Genomic DNA, 21,260 nt, shown 5'->3' with positions numbered 1-21,260 from the left:
TTGGCCTGTAGTTTTCTTTCTTTGTGACATCTTTGTCTGGTTTTGGTATCAGGGTGATGGTGGCCTCGTAGAATGAGTTTGGGAGTGTTCCTCCCTCTGCAATATTTTGGAAGAGTTTGAGAAGGATAGGTGTTAGCTCTTCTCTAAATGTTTGATAGAATTCACCTGTGAAGCCATCTGGTCCTGGGCTTTTGTTTGTTGGAAGGTTTTTAATCACAGTTCAATTTCAGTGCTTGTGATTGGTCTGCTCATATTTTCTATTTCTTCCTGGTTCAGTCTCGGCAGTTTGTGCATTTCTAAGAATCTGTCCATTTCTTCCAGGTTGTCCATTTTATTGGCGTAGAGTTGCTTGTAGTAATTTCTCATGATCTTTTGTATTTCTGCAGTGTCAGTGGTTACTTCTCCTTTTTCATTTCTAATTCTATTGATTTGAGTCTTCTCCCTTTTTCTCTTGATGAGTCTGGCTAATGGTTTATCAATTTTGTTTATCTTCTCAAAGAACCAGCTTTTAGTTTTATTGATTTTTGCTATTGTTTCCTTCATTTCTTTTTCATTTATTTCTGACCTGATCTTTATGATTTCTTTCCTTCTGCTAGCTTTGGGGTTTTTTTTGTTCTTCTTTCTCTAATTGCTTTAGGTGCAAGGTTAGGTTGTTTATTTGATTTTTTTCTTGTTTCTTGAGGTAGGCTTGTATTGCTATAAACTTCCCTCTTAGCACTGCTTTTGCTGCGTCCCATAGGTTTTGGGTCGTCGTATCTCCATTGTCATTTGTTTCTAGGTATTTTTTGATTTCCCCTTTGATTTCTTCAGTGATCACTTCGTTATTAAGTAGTGTATTGTGTAGCCTCCATGTGTTTGTATTTTTTACAGATCTTTTCCTGTAATTGATATCTAGTCTCATAGCGTTGTGGTCGGAAAAGATACTTGATACGATTTCAATTTTCTTAAATTTACCAAGGCTTGATTTGTGACCCAAGATATGATCTATCCTGGAGAATGTTCCATGAGCACTTGAGAAAAATGTGTATTCTGTTGTTTTTGGGTGGAATGTCCTATAAATATCAATTAAGTCCATCTTGTTTAATGTATCATTTAAAGCTTGTGTTTCCTTATTTATTTTCATTTTGGATGATCTGTCCATTGGTGAAAGTGGGGTGTTAAAGTCCCCTACTATGATTGTGTTGCTGTCGATTTCCCCTTTTATGGCTGTTAGTATTTGCCTTATGTATTAAGGTGCTGCTATGTTGGGTGCATAAATATTTACAATTGTTATACCTTCCTCTTGGATCGATCCCTTGATCATTATATAGTGTCCTTCTTTGTCTCTTGTAATAGTCTTTATTTTAAAGTCTATTTTGTCTGATATGAGAATTGCTACTCCAGCTTTCTTTTGATTTCCATTTGCATGGAATATCTTTTTCCATCCCCTCACTTTCAGTCTGTATGTGTCTCTAGGTCTGAAGTGGGTCTCTTGTAGACAGCATATATATGGGTCTTGTTTTTGCATCCATTCAGCCAGCCTGTGTCTTTTGGTGGGAGCATTTAATCCATTTACATTCAAGGTAATTATCGATAATGTATGTTCCTATTCCCATTTTCTTAAATGTTTTGGGTTTATTATTGTAGGTGTTTTCCTTCTCTTGTGTTTCTTGCCTAGAGAAGTTCCTTTAGCATTTGTTGTAAAGCTGGTTTGGTGGTGCTGAACTCTCTCAGCTTTTGCTTGTCTGTAAAGGTTTTAATTTCTCCATCACATCTGAATGAGATCCTTGCTGGGTAGAGTAATCTTGGTTGTAGGTTTTTCTCCTTCATCACTTTAAGTATATCCTGCCACTCCCTTCTGGCTTGCAGAGTTTCTGCTGAAAGATCAGATGTTAACCTTATGGGGATTCCCTTGTGTGTTATTTGGTTTTTTTCCCTTGCTGCCTTTAATATGTTTTCCTTATATTTAATTTTTGACAGTTTGATTAATATGTGTCTTGGCGTGTTTCTCCTTGGGTTTATCCTGTATGGGACTCTCTGTGCTTCCAGGACTTGATTAACTATTTCCTTTCCCATGTTATGGAAGTTTTCAACTATAATCTCTTCAAATATTTTCTCAGTCCCTTTCTTTTTCTCTTCTTCTTCTGGGACCCCTATAATTCGAATGTTGGTGCGTTTAATGTTGTCCCAGAGGTCTCTGAGACTGTCCTCAGTTCTTTTCATTCTTTTTTCTTTATCCTGCTCTGCAGTAGTTATTTCCACCATTTTATCTTCCAGGTCACTTATCCTTTCTTCTGCCTCAGTTATTCTGCTATTGAGCCCATCTAGAGTATTTTTAATTTCATTTATTGTGTTTTTCATCATTGCTTGGTTCCTCTTTAGTTCTTCTACGTCCTTGTTAAATGTTTCTTGCATTTTGTCTATTCTATTTCCAAGATTTTGGATCATCCTTACTATCATTATTCTGAATTCTTTTTCAGGTAGACTACCTATTTCCTCTTCATTTGTTAAGTCTAGTGTGTTTTGACCCTGCTCCTTCATCTGCTGTGTGTTTTTCTGTCGTCTCATTTTGCTTATCTTACTGTGTTTGGGGTCTCCTTTTCAAAGGTTGCAGGTTCGTAGTTCCCGTTGTTTTTGGTATCTGTCCCCAGTGGCTAAGGTTGGTTCAGTGGGTTGTGTAGGCTTCCTGGTGGAGGGAACTAGTGCCTGAGCTCTGGTGGATGAGGCTGGATCTTGTCTTTCCGGTGGGCACGTCCACGTCTGGTGGTGTATTTTGGGGTGTCTGTGGTCTTATTATGATTTTAGGCAGCCTCTCTGCTAATGGATGGGGCTGTGTTCCTGTCTTGCTAGTTGTTTGGCATAGGGTGTTCAGCACTGTAGCTTGCTGGTCATTGAGTGATGCTGGGTCTTGATGTTGAGATGGAGATCTCTGAGAGATTTTTGCCGTTTGGTATTACATGGAGCTGGGAGGTCTCTTGTGGACCAGTGTCCTGAAGTTGGCTCTCCCACCTCAGAAGTACGGCCCTGATGCCTGGCTGAAGCACCAGTAGCCTTTCGTCCACACGGCTCAGAGTAAAAGGGAGAAAAAATAGAAAGAAAGAAAGAAAGAAAGAGGCTATAATATAGTGAAGTAAAATAAAGCTATTATAAAGCAAAGCTATACAGACAAAATCTCACCCAGAAGCATATACATATACACTTACAAAAAAAAAGGAAAAGGGGAAAAATTAATATATCCTGCTCCCAAAGTCCACCTCCTGAATTTGAGATGATTCGTTGTCTATTCAGGTATTCAACAGATGCAGGCACATCAAGTTGTTTGTGGAGTTTTAATCCGCTGCTTCTGAGGCTGCTGGGAGAGATTTCCCCTCCTCGTCTCTGTTCGCACAGCTCCTGGGGATCAGCTTTGGATTTGGACCCGCCTCTGCATGTAGGTCGCCTGAGGGCATCTGTTCCCCGCCCAGACAGGACGGGGTTAAAGGAGCAGCTGCTTCGGGGGCTCTGGCTCACCCAGGTCGCGGGGAGGGAGGGGTACAGAGGAGGCGGGGCGAGCCTGCGGCATCAGAGGCCGGCGTGACGTTGCACCAGCCTGAGGTGCGCAGTGCGTTCTCCCAGGGAAGTTGTCCCTGGATCACGGGACGCTGGCAGTGGCGGGCTGCACGGGCTCCCGGGAGGGGCGGTGTGGAGAGTGACCTGTGCTCGCACACAGGCTTTTTGGAGGCGGCAGCAGCAGCCCCAGCGTCTCACGCCCGTCTCTGGGGTCCGCGCTGATAGCCGCGGCTCGCGCCAGTCTCTGGAGTTCATTTAGGCGGCGCTCTGAATCCCCTCTCCTCGCGCACCAGGAAACAGGGAAGAAAAAGTCTCTTGCCTCTTCGGCAGCTGCAGACTTTTTCCCGGACTCCCTCCCGGCTAGCTGTGGTGCACTAACCCCTTCAGGCTGTGTTCATGCTGCCAACCCCAGTCCTCTCCCTGCGATCCGACCGATCGAAGCCCGAGCCTCCGCTCCCAGCCCCGCCCGCCCCGGCGGGGGAGCAGACAAGCCTCTCGGGCTGGTGAGCGCTGCTCGGCGCCAAGCCTCTGTGCGGGAGTCTCTCCGTTTTTCCCTCTGTGCCCCTGTTGCTGTGGGATCCGCGCTGTTAGCCACGGCTCGCGCCTGTCTCTGAAGTTCGTTTAGGCGGCGCTCTGAATCCCCTCTCCTCGCGCACCAGGAAACAGGGAAGAAAAAGTCTCTTGCCTCTTCGGCAGCTGCAGACTTTTTCCCGGACTCCCTCCCGGCTAGCTGTGGTGCACTAACCCCTTCAGGCTGTGTTCATGCTGCCAACCCCAGTCCTCTCCCTGCGATCCGACTGAAGCCCGAGCCTCAGCTCCCAGCCCCGCCCGCCCCGGCGGCTGAGCAGACAAGCCTCTCGGGCTGGTGAGTGCTGGTCAGCGCCGAGCCTCCGTGCGGGAAGTGCAGGAATCTCTCCGCTTTGCCCTCCACACCCCTTTGGCTGCGCTCTCCTCCGTGGCTCCGAAGATTCCCCCCTCTGCCACCCGCAGTCTCTGCCCGCGAAGGGGCTTCCTAGTGCGTGGAAATCTTTCCTCCTTCACAGCTCCCTCCCACTGATGCAGGTGCCGTCCCTATTCTTTTGTCTCTGTTATTTCTTTTTTCTTTTGCCCTACCCAAGTACGGCGGGAGTTTCTTGCCTTTTGGGAGGTCTGACGTTTTCTGCCAGTGTTCAGTGGGTGTTCTGTAGGAGCAGTTCCACGTGTAGATGTATTTCTACTGTATCTGTGGGAAGGAAGGTGATCTCCGCATCTTACTCTTCTGCCATCTTCTCTCCTCCTCTCTGCCAAACATTTAAAGAAGAGTTAACACCTACTGTTATCAAACTATTCCAAAAATTGAAGAGGAAGGAACACTTTCAAAATCATTCTACAAGGCCAAGGTCACCCTGATACTAAAACCAGTCAAAGACACCACACACAAACACACACACACACACACACACACACATGCACAACAGGCCAATACAACTGATAAACATAGATACAAAAATCCTCAACAAAATGTCAGCAAACTGAACTCAACAATACATTGAAAGGATCATACACCATGATAGAGTGAAATTTTGCCCAAGGATGCAAGGATGGTTCAATATTCAAAAATCAATCAATGTGATATACCACATTAACAAATTGAAGAATAAAAATCATATGATCATCTTAATAAATGCAGAAAAATATTTTAACAAAATTCAGCATCCATTTACAGTAAAAACTCTCAATAAAGTGGGTAGAGAGGGAACATACCTCAAAATTGAAAAGGTCATGTATGACAAGCCCACAGCTAACATCATACTCAATGGTGAAAAGCTGAAAGCATTTCCTCTAAGATCATGGACAAGACAAGGATGCTCACTCTCACCACCTTTCTTCAACATAGTATTGGAAGCCCTAGCCACAGCAATTAGACGAGAAACAGAAATAAAGGGAATTGAAATTGGAAAGGAAGAAGTAAAACTCACTGTTTGCAGATAACATAATAATGTATACATATATATAGAAAACCTTAAAGACACTTAGAAAATCTTAAAAACTATTAGAACTAATAGATGAATTCAGTAAAATTTCAGAACACACAAAAATCTGTTATATTTCTATACACTAAAAACAAACTATCAAAAAGAGAAATTAGGAAAACAATTTCATTTACAGTTACATCAAAAAGAATAAAATAATACCTAGGAATAAATCTAACCAAGGACGTAAAAGACCTGTACTTAGAAAACTGTTAAGATATAGATGAAAGAACTTGAAGATGAAATAAGCAAATGGAAGAATATACCATGCTCATAAATTGGAAGAATCAATATTGTTAAAATGACTATACTCCCCAAGGCAATCTACAGATTCAATGCAGTCCCTATCAAAATACCAATGGCATTTTTCATAGAACTAGAACAAATAACTCTAAAATTTGTATGGAAACACAAAAGACATCAAATAGCCAAATCAATCTTGAGAAAGAACAAAGCTGGAGGTATCATGCTCTCTGATTTCAAACTATACTACAGATCTACAGTAATCAAAAAAAGTATGGTATTGGCCCAAAAATAGGCACATAGATCAATGGAACAAAATAGCCCAGAAGTAAGCCCATGCTTATATGTTCAATTAATCTACAAGAAAAGAGGCAAGAATATACAATGGGGAAGAGACAGTTTCTTCAATAAATGATGTTGGGAAGATTGGACAGCTACATGTGCAAGAATAAAACTGGACTAATTTGTCACACCATATACAAAAATAAACTCAAACTGGTTTAAAGACTTAAATGTAAGACCTGAAACCATAAAACTCCTTGAAGAAACATAGGAAATATACTCTTTGACATAGGTTTAGTAATATTTTGTGGGGGAGTATGTCTCCTCAAGCAAGCAAAACAAAAGCAAAAATAAACAAATAGAACTACATCAAACTGTAAAACTTTTGCCCAGTGAAGGAAACTATCAAGAAAACGAAAAGGCAGCCTACTGAATAAGAGAAGATATTTGCAAATTTTATATAGATAGTTAGATAAAGAGGTTAATATCCAAAAAATACAAAAAAACATATACAATTCAACATTAAAAAACCCCCAAACAACATGATTAAACAATGGGCAGGGGATCTGAATAGATATTTTTCCAAAGAAGACATACAGATGGCCAATAGACACATGAAAAGATGCTCAGCATCACTAATTATCAGAGAAATGCAAATCAAAACTACAATGAGATATCACCCCACACCTATCAGAATGACTACTATCAAAAAGACAACAAATAACATGTGTTGGTGAGAATGTGGAGAAAAGGATTCAAAATAATTTGTTTAAGGAAGATCAATAAGCAATAAGCAAACATAGACAAATCAACAAAATCAGGAAAAAAAAATACATGAACAAAATTAGAAGTTCAACAAAGAGACAGAAATCGTAAAAACCAACGAGATATGAATTCTGGAATTGAAGAAACAATAAATGAAGTGAAAAAAATGCAACTGAGAGCATTAACACTAGACTTGATAAGACAGAAGAATCTATGAACTCAAAAATAAGTCATTGAAATGATCAAATCAGAGGGGGAAATAGAAATGAGAATAAAAAAAGAATGAAGAAAAACTACAGCATATATGGGAAACCATAAAATACTAATATATGCATTATGAGAATCCCAGAAGGAAAAGAGAGAGAGAAAGGGGGAAGAAAGCTTATTTAAAGCAATAATGGTTCAGGGACTTCCCTGGTGGCGCAGTGGTTAAGACTCCATGCTCCCAATGCAGGGGACCTGGGTTTGATCCCTGGTCAGGGAACTAGATCCCACATGCATGCTGCAACTAAGAGTTTGCATGCCACAACTAAGGAGCTGGTGAGCCACAACTAAAGAGCTGGTGAGCCACAACTAAGGAGCCAGCAAGCTGCAACTAAGGAGCCCTCTAGCCACAACTAAGGAGCTTGCCTGCCTCAACTAAGGAGCCCATGTGCCACAACTAAGGAGCTGGTGAGCCGCAAATAAGGAGCCCATGAGCCACACTAAGACCTAGCACAACAAAATAAATAAATAAATATTTTTTAAAAAGAAATAATGGTTAAATACTTTATTGGGATGCTAAGTATCTCAAGATATTGAAGACATATTAGGAGGAGTAGAAGTAAAATGAATACATGTGAGAGGAGCATAGAAATGGAAAAGACAGAAAAATAAGAAATGATAACTTCTTTTTAGAAAAATGTACTTATATTGAAATAATAACGAATGAAATTCTTTTTCACTCATTGATGATTATGAACTGTGAGATCGATCACTTTTTAACTACTCGTCAAAGGATTTGGAAATCTAATAAAAAGTCAAAGTATCTATTGTTAGAAGTGCACATTGACTAATTAAATATTTTTTCATGAAAGATAAAAAAAGAAATAATGATTGAAAACTTCCCAAATCTGGGGAGGTAGATAAATATCCAGGTACATGAGACTCAAAGAGTCCCAAACAAGTTTAATCCAAGAGGGCTTCATGAGGTCACATTATAATCGAACTGTCAAAAATCAAAGACAAAGAGAGAATTTTTAAAGTAGCAAAAGAAGAGACTCATCACATACAAAGGAATCTCCACAAGACTATAAGGAGACTTTTCAACAGAAACCTTGCAGGTCAAGATAGAGTATGATATATATATATTCAAAGTGCTGAAAGAAAAAAACCTGCCAACAAAAAATTTGCCCAGCAAATCTGTCCTTCAGAAATAAGGAGCGATAAAGACTCTCCCAGACAAACAAAAGCTGAGGAAGTTTATCACCATTCAACCTGCCTCACAAGAAATGCTAAAGTGAGTCCTCCAGGTTAAAACAAAAGGATGCTAATTAGCAATATAAAAAAAACGTGGAGGGGGAATTCCCTGGCGGTCCAGGGTTTAGGACTCCACGCTCTCACTGCCGAGGGCCCAGGTTCAATCCCTGGTTGGGGAACTAAAATCCCATAAGTCATGTGATGCAGCCAAAAAAAAAAATAAAACAAAAACAAAAAACAAACAAACAAACCAAAACAAAAAACATATGGAGGTATAAAACTCACTGGTAAAGGGAGGTATATAGTCAAATTCAGAATACTCTAATATTGTAATGGTGGTGTGTTCATCACTTTTAACTCCAGTATACAGTTATAAAACAAAAGTATTAAAAACAACTATAGCTAGAATAATTTGTTAATTAATACACAATTTTAAAAGATGTAAATTTTGACATTAAAAGCAAAAAATATTGGGGGGCAGGAAAAGTGTAGAGTTTTTGTTTGCAATTGAGGTTATCACCTTAAACTAGACTGTTATAACTATAAGATGTTTTAGGTAAGCTTCATGGTAACCACAAATCAAAAACCTGTTGTAAATATACAGAAGATATAGAAAAAGAAATAAAGGCTTACCACTAAGGAAAATAATCAATTCACAAGAAAAGCAGCAATAGAGAAAGGAAGAAGGAAGCTACAAAAACATCCAGAAAACAGTTAACAGGATAGAAATAGTCCTCACCTATAAAACATTAAATGTAAATGAATTAAATTCTCCAAACAAAAGACATAGAGTGATTGAATGGATTATTTTTTAAAGCAAGACCCAACTATATACTGCTTACATGAGATTCATTTCAGCTTTAAAGACACACATTGGGAACGACCTTCAAGATGGCAGAGGAGTAAGATGTGGAGATAACCTTCCTCCCCACAAATACATCAAAAATACATCTACATGTGGAACAACTCCTACAGAACACGTACTGAACGCTGGCAGAAGACCTCAGACTTCCCAAAAGGCAAGAAACTCCCCACATACCTGTGTAGGGCAAAAAAAAAAAAAAACAGAGACAAAAGAATAGGGACGGGACATGCACCTCTGGGAGGGAGCGTGAAGGAGGAAAAGTTTCCACACACTAGGAAGCTCCTTCACTGGTGGAAATGGGGGGTGGACGGAGGGGAAGCTTTGGAGCCACGGAGGAGAGCACAGCAACAGGGGAGCAGAGGGCAAAGTGGAGAGATTCCCACACAGAGGATCGGTGCTGACCAGCACTCACCAGCCTGAGAGGCTTGTCTGCTCACCTCCTGGGGCAGGTGGGTGCTGGGAGTTGAGGTTCCAGCTTTGAAGGTCAGATCCCAGGGAGAGGACTGGGGTTGGCTGCATGAGCACAGCCTGAAGAGGGCTAGTGCACCACAGCTAACCAGGAGCGAGTCTGGGAAAAAGTCTGGAACTGCCTAAGAGTCAAGAGACCATTGTTTAGGGGTGCGTGAGGAGAGGAGATTCAGAACAGCACCTAAACGAGCTTCAGAGATGGGCGTGAGCAGAGGCTATCAGCATGGACATCAGAGACCGGAATGAAACGCTAAGGCTGCTGCTGCAGCCACCAAGAATCCTGTGTGCAACCACATGTCACTATCCACACCTCCCCTCCTGGGAGCCAGTGCAGCCCACCACTGCCAGGGTCCTGTGATCCAGGGACAACTTCCCCAGGAGAACACACGGCATGCCTCAGGCTGTTGCAACGTCACGCTGGCCTCTGCTGCCACAGGCTCACCCTACACTCCGTACCCCTCCTTCCCCATGGCCTGAGTGAATCAGTGCCCCCTAATCAGTTGCTCCTTTAACCCCCTCCTCTCTGGGTGAAGAACAGACACCAGAGGGCGACATACATGCAGAGACAGGGCCAAATCCAAAGCTGAACTCCAGGAGCTGTGCGAACAAAGAAGAGAAAGGGAAATTTCTCTGTGCAACCTCAGGAGCAGTGGATTAAATCTCCAAATCAAATTGGTGTACCCTGCATCTGTGGAATACCTGAATATATCACAAATCATCCCAAAATTGAGGCAGTGGACTTTGGAAGCAACTGTAGACTTGGGGTTTGCTGTATGCGACAGACTAGTTACTGATTTTTATGTTTATCTTAGTATAGTTTTTAGCGCTTGTTATCATTGGTAGATTGGTTGATTGGTTTGATTGCTCTCCTCTTTTTTTTAAATTACTTTTTATTTTAATAATATTTTTATTTTAATAACTTTATTTTATTTTACTTTTTTCTTTCTTTTTTTTTTCTCCTTCTCTTCTGAGCCGTGTGGCTGACAGGGTCTTTGTTTCTTGGCCGGGTGTCAGACCTGAGCCTCTGAGGTGGGAGAGCCAACTTCAGGATATTGGACCACCAGAGACCTCCTGGCCCCATGTAATATCAATCAGTATATCAAACAATACCATCTCAATGCTAAGAACCAGCTCCACTCAATGACCAACAAGCTCCAGTGCTGGACACCCCATGCCAAACAACTAGCAAGACAGGAACTCAACCCCACCCATTAGCAGAGAGGCTGCCTAAAATCATACTAAGTTAACAGACACCCCAAAACACACCACCAGACATGGTCCTGCCCACCAGAAAGACAAGATACAGCCTCGTCCACCAGAACACAGGCACCAGTCCCCTCCACAAGGAAGCCTACACAACCCACTGAAACAACCTTACCCACTGGGGGTAGACAGCAAAAACAACGGGAACTACGAACCTGCAGCCTGTGAAAAGGAGACCACAAACACAATAAGTTAAGCAAAATGAGAAGACAGAGAAATAAGCAGCTGATGAAAGAGCAAAGTAAAAACCCACCAGACTAAACAAATGAAGAGGAAATAGGCAGTCTACCTGAAAAAGAATTCAGAGTAATGCTAGTAAAGATGATCCAAAATCTTGGAAACAGAATGGAGAAAATACAAGAAACGTTTAACAAGGACCTAGAAGAATTAAAGAGCAAACAAACAATGATGAACAACACAATAAATGAAATCAAAAATTCTCTACAAGAAATCAATAGCAGAATAACTGAGGCAGAAGAACGGATAAGTGACCTGGAAGATAAAATAGTGGAAATAACTACAGCAGAGCAGAATAAAGAAAAAAGAATGAAAAGAATTGAAGACAGTCTGAGAGACCTCTGGGACAACATTAAATGCACCAACATTCGAATTATAGGGGTCCCAGAAGAAGAAGAGAAAAAGAAAGGGACTGAGAAAATATTTGAAGAGATTATAGTTGAAAACTTCCCTAATATGGGAAAGGAAATAGTCAATCAAGTCCAGGAAGTGCAGAGAGTCCCATACAGGATAAATCCAAGGAGAAACATGCCAAGACATATTAATCAAACTATCAAAAATTAAATACAAAGAAAAAATATTAAAAGCAACAAATAACATACAAGGGAATCCCCATAAGGTTAACAGCTGATTTTTCAGCAGAAACTCTGCAAGCCAGAAGGGAGTGGCAGGACATATTTAAAGTGAGGAAAGAGAAAAACGTACAACCAAGGTTACTCTATCCAGCAAGGATCTCATTCAGATTTGACAGAGAAATTAAAACCTTTACAGACAAGCAAAAGTTAAGAGAATTCAGCACCACCAACAGCTTTACAACAAACGCTAAAGGAACTTCTCTAGGCAGGAACCACAAGAGAAGGAAAAGACCTACAAAAACAAACCCAAAACAATTAAGAAAATGGTAATAGGAACATACATATCAATAATTACCTTAAATGTAAATGGGTTAAATGCTCCAACTAAAAGACACAGACTGGCTGAATGGATACAAAAACAAGACCCATATATATGTTGTCTACAAGAGACCCACTTCAGTCCTAGAGACACATACGGACTGAAACTGAGGGATGGAAAAGGATATTCCATGCAAATGGAAATCAAAAGAAAGCTGGAGTAGCAATTCTCATATCAGATAAAATAGACTTTATAATAAAGACTATTACAAGAGACAAAGAAGGACACTACATAATGATCAAGGGATCAATCCAAGAAGAAGATATAACAATTGTACATATTTATGCACCCAACATAGCAGCACCTCAATACATGAGGCAAATGCTAACAGCCATAAAAGGGGAAATCGACAGTAACACAATAATAATAGGGGACTATAACACCCCACTTTCACCAATGGACAGATCATCCAAAATGAAAATAAATAAGGAAACATAAGCTTTAAATGATACATTCAACAAGATGGACTTAATTCATACTTATAGGACATTCCATCCAAAAACAACAGAATACACTTTCTTCTCAAGTGCTCATGGAACATTCCCCAGGATAGATCATATCTTGGGTCACAAATCAAGCCTCGGTAAATTTAAGAAAATTGTAATCATATCAAATATCTTATCCGACCACAATGCTATGACTAGATATCAATTACAGGAAAAAAACTGTAAAAAATACAAACACATGAAGGCTAAACAATACACTAGTAAATAACCAAGAAATCACTGAAGAAATCAAAGAGGAAATCAAAAAATACCTAGAAACAAATGACAATGGAAACATGATGACCCAAAACCTAGGGATGCAGCAAAAGCAGTTGTAAGAGGGAAGTTTACAGAAATACAATCCTACCTCAAGAAACAAGAAACATCTCAAATAAACAACCTAACTATACACCTAAAGCAATTAGAAAAAGAAGAACAAAAAAATCCCCCAAAGTTAGCAGAAGGAAAGAAATCATAAAAATCAGATCAGAAATGAATGAAAAAGAAATGAAGGACACAGTAGCAAAGATCAATAAAACTAAAAGCTGGTTCTTTGAGAAGATAAACAAAATTGATAAACCATTAGCCAGACTCATCAAGAAAAAAAGGGAGAAGACTCAAATCAACAGAATTAGAATTGAAAAAGGAGAAGTAACAACTGACACTGCAGAAATACAAAGGATCATGAGAGATTACTACAAGCAACTATATGCCAATAAAATGGACAACCTGGAAGAAACAGAAAAATTCTTAGAAAAGCACAACCTACTGAGACGGAACCAGGAAGAAGTAGAAAATATAAGCACACCAATCACAAGCACTGAAATTGAAACTGTGATTAAAAATCTTCCAACAAACAAAAGTCCAGGACCAGATGGCGTCACAGGCGATTTCTATCAAACATTTAGAGAAGAGCTAACACTTATCTTTCTCAAACTCTTCCAAAATATAGCAGAGGGAGCAACACTCCCAAATTCATTCTACAAGGCCACTATCACCCTGATCCCAAAACCAGACAAAGATGTCACAAAGAAAGAAAACTACAGGCCAATATCACTGATGAACATAGATGCAAAAATCCTCAACAAAATACTAGCAAACAGAATCCAGCAACACATTAAAAGGATCATACACCATGATCAAGTGGGGTTTATCCCAGGAATGCCAGGATTCTTCAATATACTCAAATCAATCAATGTGATATACCATATTACAAATTGAAGGCTAAAAACAATAAGATAATCTCAGTAGATGCAGAAAAAGCTCTCAACAAAATTCAACACCCATTTATGATAAAACCCTCCAGAAAGTAGGCATAGAGGGAACTTTCCTCAACATAATAAAGGCCATACATGACAAACCCACAGCCAACATTGTTCTCAATGGTGAAAAACGGAAACCATTTCCAATAAAATCAGGTAGAAGACAAGGTTGCCCACTCTCACCACTATTATTCAAAATAGTTTTGGAAGTTTTAGCCACAGCAATCAGAGAAGAAAAAGAAATAAAAGGAACCCAAATCGGAAGAGGAGTAAAACTGTCACTGTTAGCAGATGACATGATACTATACATAGAGAATCCTAAAGATGCTATCAGAAAACTACTAGAGCTAATCAATGAATTTGGCAAAGTAGCAGGATACAAAATTAATGCACAGAAACCTCTGCATTCCTATAAACTAATGATAAAAAATCTGAAAGAGAAATTAAGGAAACACTCCCATTCACCATTGCAACAAATATAATAAAATACCTAGGAATAAACCTACATAGAGAGACAAAAGACCTGTATGCAGAAAACTATAAGACACTGATGAAAGAAATTAAAGATGATACAAACAGATGGAGAGATATATCATGCTTTTGGATTGGAAGACTCAACATTGTGAAAATGACTATACTACCCAAAGCAATCTACAGATTCAATGCAATCCCTATCAAACTACCAATGGCATTTTTCACAGAACTAAAATTAAAAATTTCACAATTTGTATGGCAACACAAAAGACCCTGAATAGCCAAAGCAATCTTGAGAAAGAAAAAGGGAGCTGGAGGAATCAGTCTCCCTGTCTTCAGACTATACTAAAAAGCTACAGTAATCAAGACAGTATGGTACTGGCACAAAAACAGAAATATAGATCAATGGAACAGGATAGAAAGCCCAGAGATAAACCCATGCACATATGGTCACCTTATCTTTGATAAAGGAGGCAAGAATATACAATGGAGAAAAGACAGCCTCTTCAATAAGTGGTGCTGGGAAAACTGGACAGCTACAAATAAAAGCATGAAATTAGAACACTTCCTAATACCATACACAGAAATAAACTCAAAATGGCTTAAAGACCTAAATGTAAGGTCGACACTATAAAACTCTTAGAGGAAAACATAGGCAGAACACTCTATGACATAGATCACAGCAACATCCTTTTTGACCCACCTCCTAGAGAAATGGAAAAAACAACAAAAATAAACAAGTGGGACCTAATTAAACTTAAAAGCTTCTTGCACAACAAAGGAAACCATGAACAAGACGAAAAGACAACCCTCAGAATGTGAGAAAATATTTGCAAACAAAGCAACTGACAAAGGATTAATCTCCAAAATACAAGCAGCTCATGCAACTCAATAACAAAAAAACAAACAACCCAATCCAAAAATCGGCAGAAGACCTAAATATACATTTCTGCAAAGAAGATATACAGATGGCCAACAAACACATAAAAGGATGCTCAACATCACTAATCATTAGAGAAATGCAAATCAAAACTACAATGAGATATCACCTCACACGGGTCAGAATGGCCATCATCAAAAGATCTACAAACAATAAATGCTGTAGAGGGTGTGGAGAAAAGGGAACCTTCTGGCACTGTTGGTGGGAATGTAAATTGATACAGCCACTATGGAGAACAGTATGGAGGTTCCTTAAAAAACTAATAATAGAACTACCATATGACCCAGCAATCCCACTACTGGGCATATACTCTGAGAAAACCATAATTCAAAAAGACACATGTACCCCAGTGTTCACTGCAGCACTATTTACAATAGCCAGGACATGGAAACAACCCAAATGTCCATCAACAGATGAATGGATAAAGAAGATGTGGAACATATATACAATGGAATATTACTCAGCCATAAAAAGAAATGATATTGAGTTATTTGTAGTGAGGTGGATGGACCTAGAGTCTGTCATACAGAGTGAAGTAAGTCAGAAAGAGAAAAACAAATACTGTATGCTAACACATATATATTGAATCTAAAAAAAAAAAAAAGGTTCTGAAGAACCTAGGGGCAGGACAGGAATAAAGACACAGATGTAGAGAATGGACTTGAGGACACGGGGAGGGGGAAGTGTAAGCTGGGATGAAGTGCGAGAGCAGCATGGACATATATACACTACCAAATGTAAAATAGATAGCTAGTGGGCAGTAGCCACATAGCACAGAGAGATCAGCTCGGTGGTTTGTGACCACCTAGAGGGGTGGGATAGGGAGGGTGGGAGGGAGATGCAAGAGGGAGGGGATATGGGGATATATGTATATGTATAGCTGATTCACTTTGTTATACAGCAGAAACTAACACAACATTGTAAACAAATTATACTCCATAAAGATGTTTAAAAAAATAAAAAATAAAGACACACATTGGCTGAAAGTGAAGAAATGGAAAGAGATATTTCATGTAAATGTAAACAAAAAGAGACCGGGGGCAGCTCTTTTTAAATCAGACAGAATAGACTTGAAGTCAAAAACTGTCACAAGAGACAATGAAGATCATCTCATAACGATAAAGAGGTGAATTCATCAAGAGGCTATAACAACTGTAAATATATATGTACCCATCATCACTACACTTAAATATATAAATCAGATATTAACAGATATGCAGGGAGGAGTAGACAACAATACAATAATAGCAGAAGAATTCAATACTCCACTTTTAACAAGGTATAGGTCATCCAGACAGAAAATCAATATGGAAATAATGAACATGAACTACACTTCAGACCAAATGGACCTAACAGAACAATCCATCCAACAGCAGCAGAATACACATTTTTTTCAAGTGCAAGTGCACACAGAATTTCCCTAGGATAAATCATATGTAAGGCCACAAAACTAGACTTAAAAAATTTAAGAAGACTGAAATCTTATCAAGTATCTTTTCTGACCCAAATGATATGAAACCAGAAATCAGTAACAGGAGAAAAACTGGAAAATCCCAAAATATGTGAAAATTAAACAACATGTTCCTGAATAACCAATGGGTTAAAAAAGAAATCAAAAAAGAAATTAAAAACTATCTTGAGACAAACAAAAATGGAAACACAACATAAATCTTGAGAGATACAGCAAAAGCAGTTCTTAGAGAGAAATTATAGCAATAAACATCTATATTAAAAAAGTACAGTGAGGGACTTCCCTGGTGGTCCAGTGGTTAAGTCTCCGCACTTCCACTGCAGGGGGCATGGGTTCGATCCCTGGTTGGGGAACTAAGATCCCACATGCCGCTCAGCCCAGCCAAAAAAAAAAAAAAAGCAAAATGACCTCAACTAAACAATTTAATTTCCCACCTCACAGAACTAGAACAAACAAACAAAACCTAAACTCAAAGTTAGCAGAAGGAAGGAAATAACAAAGATCAGAGCAGAAAAAAATGAAATTGAGATTAGAAAAACAATAGAAAAGATCAATGAAAGTAAGAGTTGGTTTTTTTAAAAAGTAAATGATATTGACAAATCTTTAGCTAGACTAAGGAAAAAAGAGAAAGAACTCAAATAAAATCAGAAATGAAAGTGCAAACATTACTGCTGATACCATGGAAGTACACAGGATCATAAAAGATTATTATGAACAACTATACGCAAATTGGGTAACCTAGAAGAAATGGATAAATCCCTAGAAACATACAATCTACCAGGACTAAATCATGAAGAAATAGAAAACCCAAACACATGAATTACTATTAAGGATACTGAAGTAATAATCAAAAACTGCCCCACCTCCACCCAAAAAAATCCCAGCACCAGATGTTTCATAAGTGAAATACACAAAATATTTAAAGAAGAATTAATATCAATTCTTCTCAAACTCATAAAAATTGAAGTGGAGGGAACACTTCCAAACTCATTTTATGAGGCCAGCATTACCCTACCAAAAAAGCCAGACAAGTATACTACAAGAAAAAGAATTACAGGTCAAATCCCTGATGAATATAGTTGCAAAACTCCTCAAAAAATAATAGCAAACTGAATTCAACAGCACATTAAAAGGATCATACACCATGATCAAGTGGGATTTATCTCTGGAATACAAGAATGGTTCAACATATGCAAATCAATAAATGTGATGCACAACATTAAGAGAAAGAAGGATAAAAATCATATGATCATCTCAATAGAAGCAGAAAAACATTTGACAAAATTCAACATTCTTTTATGATAAAAACTCAACAAATTAGGTGTAGACGGACTGTACCTCAACATAATGATGGCCATATATGACAAGCCTATGGCTAATATCATACCCAATGGTGAAAATCTGAAAAATTTTCCTCTAAGGTCAGGAAAAAGACAAATATATCCACCCTCACCTCTACTGTTCAACATAGTACTGGAAGTCCTAGCCCAAACAGTCAAGCAGGAAAAAGAAATAAAAGGCATTCAAATTGGAAAGGAATAAGTAAAATTACTCTGTTTGCAGGTGACATGATCTTCTATATAAAAACCGTAAAGACTCCATCAAAAAAATGTTAGAACTAATAAATTCAGTAAAGTTATAGGGCACAAAATCAACATATAAAGATCAGTTGTATTTCTACACATTAAGAGCAAACTATCCAAAAAAGAAATCAATCCCACTTATAACAGCATCAGAAAGATAAAATACTTAAGAATAAATTTAACCAAGGACATGAAAGATCTTCACACTGAAAACTATAAAACATTAATGAATGAAATTGAAGAAGACACAAATAAATGGAAGGATATCTGTACATGGATTGAGAGAATTATTGTTAAAATTTCCATACTACCCAAAGTGATCTACAAATTCATGCAATCCCCATAAAAATTCCAATGGTATTTTTATAAACAGAAATACAAAACAAAAAAATCCTAAAGTTCATATGAAACTAGAAAAGGCCCCAAATAACCAAAGAAATGTTGAGAAAGAAGAACAAAGCTGGAGGCATCACACTGCCTGATTTTAAATTATATTATAAATCTATAGTAATCAAGACAGTATGGTACTGGCATAAAATCAGACACAAAGGCCAATGGAACAGAACAAAGATCCCAGCAATAAACCCATGCATATACAGTCAGTTAGTTCTTTGGCAAAGGAGTCAAGAATACACAGTGAGGAAAGGATAGCCTCTTCAGGAAATGGTGGTGAGAAAACTGGATATCCACATGCAAAAGATAAAACTGGATCCTTATTTTACATCATACATGAAAATCAACTCAAAACAGATTAAAGACTCAAATGTATGACCTGAAACTGTAAAACTCCTAGAAGAAAACATAGGGGAAAATCTCCTTGACATTAGTCTTGGCAATAATTTTTTGGATATGACACCAAAAACCTAGCAAAATCAAAATAAATAAGTGGGACTGCATCAAACTAAAAGAGCTCCTGCATAGCAAAGGAAACAATCATCAGAGTGAAGAGACAACCAATGGAATGGAAGAAAATATTTGGAAACTATATATCCAGAAAAATATATAAGGAACTCATACTACTAACAGCAAAAACCCAAATAATCAAATTTTAAAATGAGCAGAGGAACTGAATAGACATTTTTTCCAAAGAAGACATACAAGTGGGCAATGGGTATATTAAAAGGTGCTCAACATAAGTGATGTTCAGGGAAATGCAAAACAACAATGAGATATCGCCTCACATCTGTTAGGGCACCTATTATTTAAAAAATAAGAGATAAGTGATGGAGAGGGTATAGAGAAAAGGGACCCCTTGTACACTATAGTGAAAATGTAAATTGGTATAGCCAATATGGAAAACAGTATGGAAGTTCCTTAAAAAAATTAAAAATAGAACTATCATGTGATCCAGCAATCCCATTTCTGGGTATATATCTAAAGGAAATGAAATCACTATCTTGAAGAGATGTGAGTACTCCTGAGTTCATTTCAACATTATTCACAATAGCCAAGATATGAAAACAACCTAAGTGCTGTCAATGAATGAATGGGTAAAGAAAATGTGGTGTGTATGTATATGTGTATATGTTATATGCATATATATTCAAATATGATATAAAATATTACTCAGCCTAAAAAAGAAAGAAATCCTCCCATTTGCAACAACGGGGATGAATCTGGAGGGCATCATTAAACTGAATGAAATAAGCCAGACACAAAATACAAATACTGAATGATCTCACTTATATGTGGAATCTAAAAAAGTTTAATTCATTGAATCAGAGAGTAAAAAGGTGGTTACCAGGGGTGGGGCAGGGAGAGGTGAGAAAAATAGAGGGACGTTGGTCAAAGGATACATACTTTCAGTTATAAGTTCTAGAGACTTAATGTACAACATGGTAACTATGGTTAATAATAATGTATTGCATTATTATTACTTGAAAATTACTCGAAATTGCATACTCGAAATTTGCTAAGAGAGTAGATCTTAATTGTCTCACCACCCACACAAAAAGGTAACGATGTGAGGTGATGGATATATTAATTTGGCTGATGGTAGTAATTATTTCGCAATGTATCAAATATCAAAACATCACATTGTATATCTTAAATATACACAATTTTATTTGTCAATTATACTTCAATGAAGCTGGAAAAAAAACTCAGATGTATTGTAAATCTAAATGAAAATAGTAAAAAAAAAAAAAGGTACTAGATAATTTTTAAAGTGAATATTTTCACTCAAATAGGTAATATAGTAATAAATTTTACAGCCTATAATAATTGCTTTACTTATAAAATGCTTGACAATAACTCATTCTTAGTATAATTTGCAATTTATGAATTTGAGAGGATTCAGCTCCTTGATAAAATATAAAATAATAAATATTCTTCCCTAAAACTCACTGGTGAGTTTCCCTTTTCTCACTGGTGAGAAAAGATGAAAGACAATCACCTAATTCCATCTACTCAAAACATTTAAACCAGATTATAAAGCTAAGTCGACCTGAACCCTTCACGGGTGAGGATTTCATTTCTACGGCTGCAATAATTTCATTTGTGGCCAAGTCTCAGCTCCAGGAGCAGACAGATTACCAAAGATGTTCTAGATCAGTATGAAGCACATTCTGCATAAACCAATTATGATGAAATTGTCATATCACAGATGACAGCCAATTTCATGCATTTCATAGCCACTGAATTTATGTAATCACAACAGTAATAGAAATTGAACAAGAAAGATGTCATTACATATAATTCAAGACCTTAGATAGATATTTTACAAATAAAATTCTGTGGGTCAGCAAATAAGATTTTAAGGAAAATATGTTGTAGGAAACTGTAGAGATATAAATATATTGTTTAAAACTTATACTTTCATGATTACTTTTTGCTTATTTCTATCTCATTTCATTTTAAGAGAAAACTAACATGTAAGTTTAAATAATATATTTATCATTTTTCCCTCTATATTATTGCATTAATAAAAGTGGATGATAAAATATACCAAGGTAGAAGAACAATGCTTAC

The sequence above is a fragment of the Balaenoptera ricei genome, chromosome 20 (assembly GCF_028023285.1).
Source record: "Balaenoptera ricei isolate mBalRic1 chromosome 20, mBalRic1.hap2, whole genome shotgun sequence".
Classification (NCBI taxonomy): Eukaryota; Metazoa; Chordata; class Mammalia; order Artiodactyla; family Balaenopteridae; genus Balaenoptera; species Balaenoptera ricei.
This window is presented reverse-complemented; position numbering follows the sequence as displayed.